Raw genomic sequence first — 12,411 nt, forward strand, 5'->3', positions numbered from 1 at the left:
AATTGATGACACAGAGGCTTTTTATTGAGTAGCTCCTCATCCAATCAGTGAACATTGCCGGGAAATACAGCAGTGGAACTCCACCGGTCCTGATGCTGGAGCTGATTTCAGTGTTAGACCTATGTTAATCAATGTGAGTGTTTCCTGTCCTCTCTTCCTCATTTGAGATACATCAACAGCACCCCAAGCCAAGAAATCTTGTTTGGGAGTGTCTCTTTGGACCACAAGACCCCAAGTGATTGTGGGATTTGCCAGTACTGGGCTTTATTATTACTTTTTTGATTATTTGCAATTTGTTTCCAGTGTGGGAGGATCCTAAAAGCTGACTGTTGAGATTTTTTTTCTGCTGTCAAGCACGTAACCAATCCTGCTATCTGCTTCCACTACTCATTCCTTAAGGTAAGCAGTTTTTTTTTCTGTACAGGGCTGCCGCATCTATTGCTGCAGCTTTCCTGCGTGGCAGGTTGTCACAGAGGCACCTAGCCTCATTACACACATCTTGCTCTGCAGAGAGAAACACAGAGAATAAATGGTCCAGAGGTAATTAGAGCAGATGGTGTTAGCATTACGCCAGTCCCCTTTAATTTTACTGCAGACAGTCCTGCAGTAATCTGCCAACTTTTAAAGCTTGCTGGTGAGTCCTGCTGCCTCATAGTACCGCAGTATATTGTTACATAATAGAAACAAATATGGATATGTGAGGGAACAGAATGAGAAGGAACATAAAATTAAACAAGAATAAAATAGTTCTTAGAGGTTAAATATATCAAAGAAGGGCAGAAAATAAAGTCTGACATCTAAACATTAACCTAACTGAAAACTGCTGAAAGCAGTTTCTTGTTTATTTCCATTTGGATTTATTTACCTATGTGTCAGGTTTTCAGATGAATTATTTGAGTTATGTCACTATTAGAACACAGAAAGACGGAGAGGAGAGCCAAATTTGCTGAGCTAGCAAGTGTAGTCCACATCAGTCTGCTGAGCTTTCTCACAGTTCAAATAAATATCAGCGGTTCTGTTAAACTATTTCACTGCTGCCTTTTATTTACACACATATTAGCAAAGTATTCCCTTCAATGGCTCTACCAGCAAGAAATATGTTTAGTATTCATTTATGCCTAAAATTGTCAGTCCCCAACAGAGAATCATTCTGCAATGCAGCTAAAAAAATATATTTTACTTCCTTGTTCCTTTGTGATCATCTCCTATGCTCATCTCACATTATGATTTTCATTTCTAATTCAGTTACAAAAAATTTATTTATTGGCAGAGGTTTAGAAAGATCAGTGTTAGAGGAGAATTTTCACCAGAAGTGAGGTGACGCAGTAGGTTCTCTATGCTGGGACAATCCATAACTTCTCTTTGGAGTCAGCTGGGGTTAATTAGAAGATGCCAGAAGCTCCAAGGTGTCTTTGTTCACACAGACAGAAAGGCTGGTAAAGTTGAGGGCTTCAGCAGATGTTTGAGATCAAAGAAACAGTATCTTCAAATCAAAGTATCTTCATATACCTGATGATTAATGAAGGTGGCAAACCCATTTAAATGAAATGTGGTAACTTAAAATCGAGTTACAATTCACTCACTAATACAATGCCTGTCAAAAAATATTCACACACCACCTCCACTTCTTCTCCCATGATCAAAATAGTTTTTGACTTATTCCTGTTTCTCTTAAAATCTACAATAATCTCCTTTGTTTTAGTCACGTTCAAAATGAGATGATTGTTTCCACACCATGCCACAAAGTGGTCCACCACCTTCCTGTACTTAGCTTCTTGTCTATCTCTGATCCACCCCACGACTGCAGAATCATCCGAGTATCTCTGCAGATGACAGGAGTCTGTCTTGTACTGGAAGTCTGAGGTGTACAGAGTGAAAAGGAATGGTGAGAGTACAGTCCCCTGTGGTGCTCCTGTGCTGCTGACTACGTGGTTAGACTCACAACCCTTCAGTCTCACAAACTGTGGTCTATATGTCAGGTAGTCTTTGATCCAGGAGATTGTTGAGGCCTCCACCTGAGTCTTCTGGAGTTTCTGACAAAGCAAATCAGGTTGGATTGTATTAAATGCACTCGAGAAATCAAAGAACATGATCCTCACAGTGCTACTGGCTTTGTCCAGATGACAGTGGGTGTGTTGAAGCAGGTGTATGATGGCATCTTCAACTCCAACTCCACAGCGATAAGCAAACTGAAGGAGGTCCTGATGGTTTACTGTTTGCTTAATCAGGTGGGCCAACAGGAGTCTCTCTAGGACCTTCATGATGTGAGATGTCAGGGTAACAGGTCTATAGTCATTGAGGACTGATGGGTGAGTTTTCTTTGGTACCGGAACAAGACAGGAGGTCTTCCACAACACCGGAACCTTCTTCTGGGCCAGGCTAAGGTTGAAGAGGTGCTGCAGAATCCCACAGAGCTGCTCTGCACAGGCCTTCAGGACTCTAGGGGTGACATGATCTGGACCTGCGGCCTTATTCCTATTCAGTCTCTCGAGTTGTCTCTTCACCTGACTTCTTGAGACACACAGGTGGAAGGGGGAAGCAAAGGAAGCATCAGCATCTTCTGATATGGTTGAAGGCAAACATGTAGAAGCAGAAGGGTCAAGGGCTGAGGTGGAAGATAAAAAATGTGAGGTGTTACTGGACAGCTGTGGGTCCTGTGGGTCAAAGGAAGATGGAATGTCTGTTTGGCTGTGAGCAGGAGAGGAGGATGCGAAGCTGGTTTCTGAACTGAACCTATTGAAGAATGTGTTCAGTTCATTGGCTCTGTCCAGACCTCCATCGGTCTGATCTTCTTTCTGCTTGAAGCCTGTGATCTTCTTCATCCCTGTCCACACACCTCTGATATTGTTTTGCTGGAGCTTGCTCTCCAGCTTCTTCTTGTACACCTCCTTGCCGTCTCTTATCTTGACTTTAAGTTGCTTCTGTATAATCCTCAATAATCTTCTGTCTCCCTCTCTGAAGGCTCTTTTTTTCTTGTTAAGCAGGTCCTTCAGGTCACTGGTGATCCAAGGTTTGTTATTAGGGAAGCATCTCACGGTTCTGGTGGGGATGATGTTATCCACACAGAAGTTTATATAGTCGGTTACACACTCAGTCATGGCATTGATGTCCTCTCCATGTGGCTGGCACAGTGCGTCCCAGTCTGTAGCCTCAAAGCAACCTTGCAGAGCTTCTTCAGCTTCCTGTGACCATTTTCTCACAGTCCTCTTTATTACAGGTTGTCTCTGAACAAGGGGCTTATATTTCGAGCAGAGAAAAACAAGATTGTGATCTGATTTGCCTAGAGGAGGTCGTGCTGTAGAGATGTATGAGTCCTTGACATTTGCATAAAACAAATCCAATGTTTTGTTTTCTCTGGTAGAGCAGCTGACAAATTGTTGAAACGTTGGAAGTGTAGCAGAGAGTGAAGCATGGTTAAAATCACCAGAAATTGCCACAAAAGCATTGGGGTTTTGTGTCTGTAGCTTAGCAACAACTGAGCTGATGGCATCACATGCAGTGTCAGAAACAGCACGGCACCCCAGACCATCACTGACTGTGGTACACTGGACTTCTGGCATTTTGGCATTTCCTTCTCCCCAGTCTTCCTCCAGACTCTGGCACCTTGATTTCCGAATGACATGCAGAATTTGCTTTCTTCCGAAAAAAGTACTTTGGACCACTGAGCAACAGTCCAGTGCTGCTTCTCTGTAGCCCAGGTCAGGTGCTTCGGCAGCTGTTTCTGGTTCAAAAGTGGCTTGACCTGGGGAATGCGGCACCTGTAGCCCATTTCCTGCACACGCCTGTGCACGGTGGCTCTGGATGTTTCTACTCCAGACTCAGTCCACTGCTTCCGCAGGTCCCCCAAGGTCTAGAATCGGCCCTTCTCCACAATCTTCCTCAGGGTCCGGTCACCTCTTCTCGTTGTGCAGCATTTTCTGCCACACTTTTTCCTTCCCACAGACTTCCCACTGAGGTGCCTTGATACAGCACTGATATTCGTTCAGAAATTTCTTTCTGTGTCTTACCCTCTTGCTTGAGGGTGTCAATAGTGGCCTTCTGGACAGCAATCAGGTCGGCAGTCTTACCCATGATTGGTGTTTTGAGTGATGAACCAGGCTGGGAGTTTTAAAGGCCTCAGGAATCTTTTCGCAAGGCACTGTAAACCATTGCATATTTAGGTATGTTTAGGGTCACTCTCCTGCTAAAAGGTAAATCCCCATCCCAATTTCAGGCTTTTGCAGCCTCTAAAAGTTTTTGTTTTTCCATGTTTTCCCAGTATTTAGCTCCATCCATCTTCCCACCAGCTTTAACCAGCTTTCCTGTCTCTGCTGAAAAAAGCATCCCCACAGCATAATGCCATCACCACAATGTTTCACCACAGAGATTCTGTTTTCAGAGTAACATGCAGTGTTGGTTGTTGGCCACACAAAGTGTTGTGCATGTTGGCCAAAGAGGTTTATTACTGATTTTTCCAGAACACCATTGCCTGTTTGCTATGTCCCTGAAAAGGCTTGGAAAACTGCAAACTGGATTATTCAGTTTATTTATATAGTGCCAACTCACAACACATGTCGTCTCAAGGCACTTCACGAAAGTGAGGTACATACCGTACATTCCAATTAATCCTAATCATTGAACAGTGCAGTCAGATTCAGTTATTTATTCAAATTGGATAAAAAGTTTTTCTGTCTAAGGAAACCCAGCAAATTGCATCCAGTCAGTTACTTACAGCATTCCCTCCTCCCAAATGAGCATGTAGAGAGAATGGACAGTCACTGGCATTGACTTTGTAGCAATCCCTCATACTGAGCATGCATGTAGCGACAGTGGAGAGGAAAAACAACCTTTTAAAAGGAAGAAACCTCCAGCAGAACCAGAACCAGGTTCAGTGTGAGTGGCAATCTGCCACGACTGACTGGGGGTTTGAGAGAACAGAGCAGAGACACAAAGAGAACAAAGAAGCACTGATCCAGGAGTCCTTTCAATAGGAAGGAAAAGTAAATGTTAATGGATGTAGCTCCTTTAGTCTTTTCACCTAGAAAGACAGAACAGATAAACTCTGAGCCAGTTTTCAAGGTTAGAGTCTGAAAGAGACCACATAGAGTTAGTCACAGTAAAAGCTCAGTCAATTGCCATGTCTAGGAGAGAAAAAGGGTTAAACACTGAAAGACAGGGCCATGTGGATCATCGGTAGAGGGTGACACTTGGACAATGCCCACCTCCAGAAAGGTGTCACAGGTAGACACAGAGTCAGGCCAGGTGTAGCTTCTAGGAAGAGAAAAGAGAGAGAACAAAGTTAAAAGTGGAAATAACAGCAAATAATGCAAAATTGGAGAGTAGTGTGAGAATGTAGCGAAGAGGGTGAAAGTGGTCATTATGTCCTCCAGCAGCCTAAGCCTATAGCAGCATAACTACAGAAATAGCTCAGGATAACCTAAGCCACTCTAACTATGAGCTTTATCAAAACGGAAAGTTTTAAGCCTAGCCTTAAAAGTAGACAGTTTGTCCATCTAGAGCCCACTGATGGTCATTGTTATATTAAACACCATAAGGATTGGGATACCTCTCTCTGTCAGATTGACAATAACCATTGGAAAAGAAAGGGGGTCATACAAGTGGCAGAAATGGAGGGTGTGATTGCACCTCAACCATAACTGAGCCGGTTTAGGCTAAACCTGACTCCCCCTTACTCCATCCAACAGGGAGGGAAGAAGACGGAGGTAAAAAATAAGGAAGATAGATCAGGATAACCTAAGCCACTCTAACTATGAGCGTTATCAAAAAGAAAAGTTTTAGACAGGGTGTCTGCCTCACAGACTAAAACTGGGAGCTGGTTCCACAGGAGAGGAGCCTGATAACTAAAGGATCTGCCTCTGATTCCACTTCTAGAGACTCTAGGAACCACCAGTAAACCTGCAGTCTGAGAACGAAGTGCTCTGTTAGGAACGTATGGAACAATCAGATCTTTGATGTATAATGGAGCTAGATCATTAAATTCTATTCTAAATTTAACAGACAGCCAATGAAGGGAAGCTAATGTAGGGGAAGTATGATCTCTCTTTTTAATTTTCATCAGAACTCTTGCTGCAGCATATTGAATCAGCTGAAGGCTTTTAACTGCATTTTGTGGAAATTCTGATGTAACGAATTACGATAGCCCAGCCTTGAAGTAACAATGGCATGGACTAGTTTTTCAGCGTCACTCCTGGACAGGATATTTCTAATTTTGGCAATGTTCCGGAGATGAAAGAAGGAAATCCTAGAAACCTGTTTAATATGGGATTTAAATGACATGTCCTGGTCAAAAATAACACCAAGGTTTTTTACTTTATTATCGGAGGTCAATTTAATGCCATCCAGGTTGAGTGATTGACTAAGCAGTTTCTTTTTTAAAGACTCCGGTCCAAAGACGACAACTTCTGTCTTGTCTGAATTTAGAAGCAGAACATTTAAAGTCATCCAAGTTTTTATATCTTCAAGACATACTTGTAGTCTATCTAACTGGTTGGGCTCATCAGGATTTATGGATAAGTAAAGCTGAGTATCATCAGCATAACAGTGAAAATGTATTCTATGTTGCCTGATAATTTTACCCATTGGAAGCATATATATAGTAAAGAGAATTGGCCCAAGTACTGAACCCTGTGGTACTCCACAATTAACCCTGGAGTTTAAAGATGATTTATCATTTATATGAACAAACTGGAATCTGTCAGACAGATAAGATTTAAACCAGCCTAGCGCTGTTCCCCTGATCTCTACAACATATTCCAGCCTTTCTAAGAAAATATTGTGATTGACTGTATCAAATGTAGCACTGAGATCTAACAGGACAAGTACAGACACAAGTTCATTATCTGAGGCCATAAGAATGTCATTAGTGACTTTCAGCAGAGTTGTTTCAGTGCTATGATGAGCTCGGAAGCCTGACTGAAACTCTTCAAACAGGTTATTACTGTGTAAATGCTCACACATTTGATTAGCAACTATTTTCTCAAGAATTTTAGATAAGAATGGAAGATTGGATATAGGTCTGTCATTTATTAAGTCATCTCGATCAGGCGAAGATTTCTTAAGCAAAGGTTTAATTACAGCTACCTTAAAAGCTTGTGGTACATATCCATTTACTAAAGACAGATTAATCATATATAAAATGGGGCTGGTAATCAGAGGGAACACTTCCTTAAAAAATCTGGTTGGGATTGGGTCTAACATACAAGTTGAATGTTTAAATGAAGCTAATATTTCTGATAACTCAGGAAGCTCCACAGGATCAAAGCAGTCCAAACACAGATCAGGTTCTACAGTTACTTCCAATGTTGTCTCACTTGCTGAGGATGAAGTAATCATATTCGGGAGTATGTCAAAGATTTTATTTTTAATAGAATCAATTTTATTTTGGAAGAATCCCATAAAGTCATGACTGCTGAGAGCTAAGGGAATTGATGGTTCAACAGAGCTATGACTCTGTGTAAGTTTAGCAACTGTACTAAAGAGAAACCTAGGATTATTCTTGTTCTCTTCTATTAATGATGAGAAATAAGCTGTTCTGGCTTGGTGAAGTGTCTTTTTATACAACAGTAGGCTATTTTTCCAGAATAAGTAGGAATCCTCTAGGTGTATAGAGCGCCATTTTCTCTCCTATTTTCTAACATTGTGCTTTAAAGTACGCAGCTCTGAATTAATCCAAGGAGCCTGCATCCTATGAATGATTACCTTCTTTTTCAAGGGGGCGGCATTGTCTAATGCATCATGCAATGATGAAGTAACACTATGAACAAGAGAATCAATTTGTGAAGGGGCAGAAACAGAATTATTGCCCACCACTGTGTTTTTCTGTGATAATGAGGAAATCAAAAGTGGAACAGATTTTTTAAAGGTTGTTACAGCAGCCTGATAATGATCTACTATAATTACATTTTCTTTCAAGTGTGGAGTACTCGGTTAAATTAAACTCAAAGGTTATTAAAAAATGGTCAGACAGGACAGGGTTATGAGAAAATATTGCTATGTCTTTACACTCAATGCCATATGTCAGCACAGGTTCCAGAGAATGAAGACAAAGGTGGGTAGGTTTTTGAAAGTTTTGAGCCAAGCCAACTGAGTCTAAGATAGCATTAAAGGCTATATTTAAGCTATCACTTTCAGTGTCAACATGAATGTTAAAATCCACCACTATAATAACCTTATCTGTATTTAACACTAAATCAGATAAAAGGTCTGAAAACTGATCTAAAAATTGAGAGTAAGGGCCTGGTGGACGGTACAAAACAACAAACTGAAGTGGTTTTAGTGCTTTGCAATTTGGATGAGGAAAACTAAGGATTACATTTTCAAAAGAGTTGTAGTTATTGATTGGTCTGGGACTAGTCAATAATTCGGAATTAAAGATGGTTGCTATTCCTCCTCCTCGCCCAGTATTTCGAGGAATGTGAAAATTTACATAATTAGTAGGAGTTGACTCATTTATAGTATCATAATCCTCTTGCTGCAGCCAGGTTTCTGTGAGGCAAAATAAATCAATCTGATTGTCACAAATCAGGTCACTAACTAGCAAAGTCTTTGAAGAGAGAGATCTTATGTTCAGTAAGCCACATTTAATCACTTTATTTTTCTTTTTAGTCTGAGTTGTGTTTATTTTTATTAGATTTTCCTGATTTCCTTGTTTTAGATTATTTCTTAATCTATTCCATTTTGGCCGTGGGCGAGACACTGTCTTAATAGGGTAATGGGTGGGAAGAGGAGTGTTAAACTACGACCCTGCTTCCTGGTCTGAACCCTGGGTTGTCAGAATTTTGGAGAACTAATAAATTTGGCCAGATTCCTAGAAAGAAGAGCTGCTCCATCCAAAGTGGGATGGACGCCGTCTCTCCGGATCAGACCAGGTTTTCCCCAAAATGCACGGCAATTATCATTGTAGCCCACATGGACATTCTGGACACCACCTAGACAGCCAGCGGTTGAATGACAGCATGAGGCTAAACATGTCGTCACTGGTCAGATCAGGGAGGAGACCTGTGAAAATTACGGAGTCCGACATTGTTTTGGCAAACTTACACACCGAAGCAACACTAACTTTGGTGACCTCAGATTGACATAACCAGATGTCGTTACCGCCAGCGTGAATTACAATCTTACTGTATTTACGCTTATCCTTAGCCAGCAGTTTCAGGTAGAATTTGATGTCGCCCATTCTGGCCCCTGGCAGACATTTGACTATGGTTGCTGGTGTCTCTAGTGCCACGTTTCTGACTATGGAGCTGAAATTACCAGAGTCGGCTCCTCAACGGGTGTGTCGCTGAGCAGGGAAAATCTGTTAGAAATGCAGACCCAGAGGTGGTGACCTGTGGGCTGGAATCTAGGACTATGCTTTCTATGTACCGTCACCCAGTCGCCCTGGGGCCCCGGCTGCACGGGCTCTGCTGGAGAACTGCTACAGGGAGCTACCCTCGGTGGCTTTGCGCTGGCTAATGGGCCTCGGCTATCTGCCGGTTTGTCAACAGCGTGGAGCCGGGCCTCCAATTCCAACACCCTCGCCTCCAAAGCTACAAAAATGCTACATTTATTACACGTACCCTTATCACTAAAGGAGGCAGAGGAGTAACTGAACATCTGACACAGAGAGCAGGAGAGATGAGGAGACTCAGAGAGAGAAACAGCAGAACGGGTAGCCATGGTGGAGTTAAGCTAGTGACCCTTTACCACTACTAGAAAAAAACGTGTAAAACACGGAGAGTCCCCAAACATTAAAAGCAGCAACAGAAAGTATGTGTTTTAACGTGCTTATGTGTTAGAACAAGTAAGAGATATCACAGTAGAGAGAAATCAGATCAAACGAGAGAGCCTTCACACACCAAACAATCCACTGAGTGCAACAGCGAAAACAGGAAGTGACAAATACGCCTTACCGTTCCTGTCCAGCCTGTCCAGCAGAGTTATATAATGGGTTTTTTTTCAACAATGGTTCTCTTCTAGAAAGATTTAATTTGTTGACTTCAAGAGTAACAGTTGCCCCGTCAACAGATTCTCTTACCTTAACTGTGGGCATTATGGAACTTTAAAATCCACATCTTATACCTGAGCTGTCCGGTGCCTTCCACAGATGTAGCAGTATTTGTATTTTTTCTTGATACAGATGCTGTTTATATTCTTGAACACATCCAAATAGGACTATGAGCTCTCAGCTTTAAATAAAGCCACTTTTTACCATCGATCAAATAAGAATGTTTGTTTACGCATGCAGTGAACACAAACATTTTGTGCAATTAGATATTCACAGTACACATGAAGAGTTAATCTTAAAGCAAATCCATTCAAACGGAGCACATTCATTAAAAACTGCAGTCAATTTATATACAAATACATTTATCTCATGCTATAATAATAAATAAAACAAAGTACTTGTATACCAACAAACAAACAAAAACAGTGAAACAGGTAAAAGCTCTTCAAATAGCTAATTTCCTTCTTCTTTTTACTAGCAAGGTACACATCACAACAATATGATTTAAAAAGATTATTGAAGAAAGAAGTCAAGGGGATGGATTATTGAGAATGAGGATTGGTCATCCGGGGAGACTTGCTGATGGAACATATCTTCTAACTGGGTTCTGTAGACAGCTATGTCCACAATGACGGTATCCATGACTTAAAAGTGGATGTTTGCAGCTCCTCCACAGTTACCATGGGCCATTTGTATGATTCTGTGATCAACGCCCCCTTCGCCATTCCTGTCAGATGAGGTAGACTGATATGTCTTCGTAGGTTTTCAGTTTCCAGTTTTTTTATGTTGACATTAGTGTTCCCTAAGAAACCGCTTTGGTCTTCTTAAGGTTTTATTATCACAGAGATTAAGATACACATTGCTGGACTCTGTTCACTGTCATGGGTTGTGGATAAGGTAAAGGACAAAAGCACAGGCAGGATCATGGAATGAGCATATTGGCCCTTACTCTCAATTTCTATATCAGTTTTCAGACCTTTTATCTGATTTAGTGTTAAATACAGATACAGTTATTATAGTGGGGGATTTTAACATTCATGTTGAGGCTGAAAGTGATAGCCTAAATATAGCGTTTAATGCGTTTAACTGCAGAACCTGATTTGTGTTTGGACTGTTTTGATCCTGTGAAGCTTCCTGAGTTATCAGAAATATTAGCTTCATCTAAACCTTCAACTTGTATGTTAGACCCAATCCCAACCAAATTATTTAAGGAAGTGTTCCCTCTGATTACCAGCCCCATTTTAGATATGATTAATCTATCTTTAGTAAATTGATATGTACCACAGGCTTTTAAGTTAGCTGTAATTAAACCTTTACTTAAGAAACCTTCACTTGATTGAGATGACTTGAAAAATTACAGACCTATATCCAATCTTCCATTCTTATCTAAATTCTTGAGAAAATAGTTGCTAATCAAATGTGTGAGCATTTACACAGCAATAACTTGTTTGAAGAGTTTCAGTCAGGTTTCAGAGCTCATCATAGCACTGAAACAGCTCTGCTGAAAGTCACTAATGATATTCTTATGGCCTCAGATAATGAACTTGTGTCTGTTCTGGTTCTGTTAGACCTCAGTGCTGCATTTGATACAGTCGACCATAGTATTCTCTTAAAAAGGCTGGAATATGCTGTAGAGATCAGGGGAACAGCGCTAGGCTGGTTTAAATCTTATCTGTCTGACAGATTCCAGTTTGTTCATATAAATGATAAATCATCTTTAAACTCCAGGGTTAATTGTGGAGTACCACAGGGTTCAGTACTTGGGCCAATTCTCTTTACTATATATATGCTTCCAATAAGTCAAATTATCAGGCAGCATGGGATAAGTTTTCACTGTTACACTGATGATACTCAGCTTTACTTATCCATAAATCCTGATGAGCCCAACCAGTTAGATAGACTACAAGCATGTCTTGAAGATATAAAAACTTGGATGACTTTTAATTTTTTGCTTCTAAATTCAGACAAGATAGAAGTTGTCGTCTTTGGACCGGAGTCTTTAAAAAAGAAACTGCTTAGTCAATCACTTAACCTGGATGGCATTAAATTGACCTCTGGTAATATAGTAAAAAACCTTGGTGTTATTTTTGACCAGGACATGTCATTTAAATCCTATATTAAACAGGTTTCTAGGATTTCCTTCTTTCACCTCTGGAACATTGCCAAAATTAGAAATATCCTATCCAGGAGTGACGATGAAAAACTAGTCCATGCATTTATTACTTCAAGGCTGGACTATTGTAATTATTTACTATCAGGATGTCCACAAAATGCATTTAAAAGCCTTCAGCTGATTCAGAATGCTGCAGCAAGAGTTCTGATGAAAATTAAAATAAGAGATCATATTTCTCCTATTTTAGCTTCCCTTCATTGGCTGTCTGTTAAATTTAGAATAAAATTTAAAATTCTCCTCCTCACATATAAAG

General features: G+C 40.7%; 1 protein-coding gene across 3 annotated transcripts in view; it reads left to right on the forward strand.

The window, feature by feature from the left end:
• The window catches only part of LOC124856259 (synaptotagmin-2), a 43,916-nt gene continuing 31,505 nt past the window's right edge, over positions 1–12,411 (forward strand). For 2 of the 3 annotated variants that reach the window (XM_047346552.1, XM_047346556.1), the window contains exon 1: positions 50–399. The gene's annotated coding sequence lies outside the window, so the exon portion shown is untranslated. Of the gene's footprint in view, positions 400–12,411 lie in introns of all 3 variants that reach the window. The other variant, XM_047346554.1, reaches the window with a different exon arrangement.

The sequence above is a fragment of the Girardinichthys multiradiatus genome, chromosome 20 (assembly GCF_021462225.1).
Source record: "Girardinichthys multiradiatus isolate DD_20200921_A chromosome 20, DD_fGirMul_XY1, whole genome shotgun sequence".
In the NCBI taxonomy this organism is placed as follows: domain Eukaryota; kingdom Metazoa; phylum Chordata; class Actinopteri; order Cyprinodontiformes; family Goodeidae; genus Girardinichthys; species Girardinichthys multiradiatus.